Source organism: Candoia aspera, chromosome 17, assembly GCF_035149785.1.
Source record: "Candoia aspera isolate rCanAsp1 chromosome 17, rCanAsp1.hap2, whole genome shotgun sequence".
NCBI classification, from domain to species: domain Eukaryota; kingdom Metazoa; phylum Chordata; class Lepidosauria; order Squamata; family Boidae; genus Candoia; species Candoia aspera.
The window spans coordinates 11807508-11812017 of NC_086169.1; the positions used below are offsets into that span (position 1 = coordinate 11807508).

A 4510-nucleotide genomic window follows, 5' to 3' on the forward strand; every position below is an offset into this window, starting at 1 on the left:
TTGCACTATTTTGTGAGTCCTAATAAAAGGATTGTTCTGTCTGGAGATGTCTCTTGTGATTAGTTTGGATCGCTACCAAGTTTCTTCCCCACTTGACATACCCCGCAAGAAGTGTTACCCCAAACTGCCCCAAGGATAAGAGCAAATATTCAACATGGTTAGGTGTATGGAAAGTCCAGTAGAAAGTAATGATGCAACTCAGAATAATTAGTCAAACTTTGGGCTCTCTGTTGAGCCAATTTTATTTTTCTACTTGAAGCAAGTAGAAAATGAAGCATTCAGGTATAAAGGCAGAACAGCAAAGTGAGGGAACGGCTGTGTTTATGGATTCCTGTTAAAGATTCCTACGGGCTCACAATTTGCTTAAATCTGGGGTGTGGATTAGCCATTTTCTGGAAGAACTGAAATCTTTACTAGTATTTTTCAATGATACTTGGAAGATGTTTTAGACATTAACAGCACTTCAGAACTGTTTGATCATCAGGATAAAAGGAATGAGCATGTAGAGTTATGGAGTTTTAAAGGTTAATAAAAGAACTCCAAGCAGCTAACAGCAAACTTGCAGAGTAGAAGCGTGAACCAAAGGAGAACTTGCACATTAAGCTTAATTACATTCAGAAATAAATTCAGTCTTCACACTATAGTTAGACGAAGGAAAATAGAGATAGCTTACTTTTATTCAGTAGATCTGGATACAAGTAGATTCACAGTAGAAAGCACTTAATCATCACTGGTTCTTTGTAGCAGAAGATGGTTGGGGGAGGGCTGCATTCCTGCAGCACCTCCTGCTTGCATGTCTGCCCATGAGGTAATGGAGACTGTTAATCCCCAAGCCCAAGAAGAAGGAGGAAGAGGAAATCAGGTAACCCATGTGACATCCCACAAGCACAATAGAGATGCAATTTGCTAGAGCGACCCCCTTATGCTTATGAGACAATGCTGAGTTGACCCCTGATAATTCCAACATAGAGCCCATTTAAGTTACTTCATTTTCTCAAGGTATTTCCTCCCCACTCTCCCCCTCCATCTCCCACGTATAATGAAAATCTTAAGAGGTTTCTTAGCACATCCTGGGCCAATTCAAGAGCCCTTGGGGAAAAGTTATGGCAAGAGTCCCCAACATGGTCCCTGACAGTTCTGCATGTGGTCCTGGCAGTGTTCTTTAAATGGCCAGAATCTCAGAAGCTTTTAGCCACCCTCGTGAGGTTTTGAATTTTCGTTTCATGGACACCGTGGTTGGGGGAGGATTGCTTGCCACACACCACCTTTGCTGCCAAATGCTAGCTGGGCTGGGGGTCCACAGTGTAGTCTATCTTCAGGGAGTAGAAGTTAGGGAGCCACTCTTAGCGCATATATGGTGTGCCTTCTTCTCTTTCGTTTCCTTCGACTGAGCTGACAGGAGAGCTTGTGCTGGTCGGGAGCTCCTTGCAACCTAGTATATTTATGTTATGGATCTTGAAAGCAGGGATGGTGACCATTTCCAAGTTGCACAAATATTTCTATGTGCATAAAAGAAATAAAACAGAAAAGAGCTTTGCAGGTATTTGGCATGGTAGTTGGCCTCCTTTTCTAAAATCTTGACCTTCCTCCCCACTCCACATTCCTGTCTGCATTTCCATAATATCCAAAGGACACTATGTACTCTGTGTTTTCTGGATCAGTGGGCTGTGCAAAGACCATCCCTGAGAGGTTCTTGGATTCAGCTTGTCATTCTGATGCTTTGCTGTACTGCCAATGGCGGGGCCACAGCAGCCAAATGTGCTTAAAGGATTAGTCACATGTGCAAAATGTTCTGGTGGAGATGATGGAGGCAGCCTATCCTCAACGGATTGACCACTGGAAGCTGATCACCCTCCTGGATGGCTGCTGAGATCACGGGGAGGCTGGAGAAAGAAGGGGGGCTGCCAGGGCCATGGATGGAGCAGCACAGGGCCACCCAGACAGATGTGGAGGGTAGGGAGCCATCTGCCACCCGAGGGGGGGGGGGCTTGCACTGGGAACTTCTCCAACATTTCCTTCTTGTAGGATTCTAAGGCAAGGGGGAGGGTGTCAGTCAGCAAAGGGCCCCTGTGGGATGCCTGTGTGCATGCAGCTGCTAAGCCCCGAAGATGGAAACCCCACCCAAAGCATACTGTCTGGTCTGGGAGGTGTGGAGATGGGCAGTACCAGGTGGAGATACTGTTTGGGAGAAGGTGAGGCTCCCTCTCTCTCCCCTGTACCTGTTCCTACTTTCTAGACAGCTGGGGTGGCAGGACTTGCAATCTGGGCCCCTTTACAGAAATGAGGGAGATGGTCCATGAGATCTTGTTACATATCATGGATGCTTTAAAGAAGCAAAACTCCTGTAACAAAGAAGAAATTTAATTGTCCCACTCACTGATCAGTGGCTTTGGAGTGGCTGCAGCCATGCCTTCACCTCTGCTCAGCTGAAAACTCTCTCTCAGTGCAAGGGGGTGGAGAGGGGGAATTGGGAGGGTGAAGCCCTGGAGGCGGGTGCCCACCCCGCTTTCTGCTTGGAGTGTCTGTGCGCACCAGTGACAGAGAATGGGCTGGTGGCGTGGCATCATGGCTGGAGGACAGGAGGCCCGAATCCCACTCCAGCATGCTTGGCAAAAAGCCGTCTTCCCCCCCACCCCCCCGTGGCTGGGCTACATCCAGCCTCCCCCACCCCCATTTCAGTTGTGGTTACAGCTAGGAAGACCTTTGTGAAACCCACCGGTGATCCAGGAATTATTTCACAATCTTTGAGAGTCACTCTTTTCTGCTCCTCAGGGCACTTGACCTTCACCACAGTGGTTCTGAACTGGTAAATTTGCCCGTGGATATTCTGAAATACAACCAGGGAGATCCTTAGGTGAGCTTCCTCTTCCTCCCCTCCATGTCCCTGATCTTTCCCTGCAGAGCGGTTGGCAGGAGGTCATGATCAGCTGGAGGACTTTGCATGGTCAGGTAGATGTGGACTGAGTCCAGGGGCTGCAGCACGTCTTTTGGATTTTAAAGAATTTACACCAGAATTTCAAAACAACAGGTTAGTAATGTTTAACTTGCCTCTTGTCAGATCCCCCAATCAAAGGTTTCACAGAAACCCTTATCAGGGCATCTCCCATCATTTCATTCTCCCCTGTTGCCAGATGGGAGTTGTCATGTTCACTGTTTCAATGTAGTTTATACATCATAACGTTTCACATGCCATGGTGCTGACACGCGTTTCTGTTTGGGAGGGAGCTGCTGTGAAACCTTGTACCAAGCTCTGTATGTGAAATCAGGACAACGGAATGTGTTTGGGTTATTTTCTCTGTTCAAGGACTTTTCCCACAGACCATCAGAGACCATTAGGAGCACCTGGGATTGTGAAGATTCTATGGGGGGAGGGATTTAAATTTCACTGAGGGTTTTTAGTTTGAATTTGCCGCGCTTTCATCATTCTCAGCTTTCTTTGCAATCCTGCATACTATTCTTCAATAAATCAGATATCTTTGAAACCCTGCTTATGAGTCTGATGTACATTAGAATAGGCAATCCTTACAGGAAGGGTGTGTGGAGTGTAAGGTGGTTTATTATGGCTATGGAGCACATCAAGGATGTAGGGTTGAGATACGCCAGGAATACCATCTGGATGGGAGGGGGAGTGACATGATTTGTGGGAAAGGGGACTAACTAAGGGGATGTAGTTTTAAATTAGGTTTGAGTGGGAAATCTTTATTTGCAGCTTGTCTTCTGTACCATTCATTACGCTTCATTAAAACAAAGGAATCCCAGCCTCCTGACTGTGTATTTGAATGCTCGAATGATCAGGTGCTGACACCTCTTTTCATTCAGTTAGGAGAAGCAGAACATTTTCCTGCAACAGGGAAACAGGCAACAGAATACTTTTTTAAAAAAAGTATCCCTTTATGACAGTACCAGTTCTAAGGAGGGAGAAAAGAGCACCAAGTAAGGGGGATTCTGTTGAATGTGAGGAAAAATGACCAGCAAGAGCAGTTTTTGCCATCGGGCCACCAAGCAAGTGAGCACCAGCTGCGCCTGGATGTGGAAGGACGCGGCTCTCTGCCACCCCAATGATGCTGTTGCTCCTGAGTGGCAGCAGGAGTCATCACAGCGAGGAGTACTTTGAAACACTGGAATTCTTCAAAATGTTAAAAAGACTTTAAAAGACTGAGAGAATTTAAAAGATAAAGTCTTAGACATTAAAATACTGCTGCTGGGTTCTAGAAGAGGGAAGCTGAACGGAATGAGGAGTACAAGGGGACGTTTGCAATAAGAAACTCGACACGAGCAAAACCAGAAGGCTTCACCAAGTAGTTCTGCAAGCAAAACTGAACAGAGCGAGAAAAACAGTGGCTGAATGCGAAAGAAACCTCCTCCTGCCACTTTTAGCTTGCCAACACTGAGATGTGTACCTTTTCTCCAGGCGCTGCGTGGTATGTACTGTGCTCCTTGCCCAAGTAATTCAGGGCCTTGTGATACAGTAGAGTAGGTTGGAGCATTGCATTCTCCCTGTTCCAAAAGC

At 46.5% G+C, this 4510-nt stretch overlaps 1 long non-coding RNA gene across 1 annotated transcript; it reads right to left on the reverse strand.

Moving 5' to 3' along the window:
- Positions 1-1364: 1364 nt before the first annotated feature.
- Positions 1365-3028, reverse strand: LOC134506672 (uncharacterized). The gene is made up of 2 exons (XR_010068824.1): positions 2717-3028; positions 1365-1499 (listed from the first exon to the last, which is right to left on the reverse strand). It is a non-coding gene; the product is annotated as an uncharacterized LOC134506672 (long non-coding RNA).
- Between the last annotated feature and the right edge of the window lie 1482 nt (positions 3029-4510).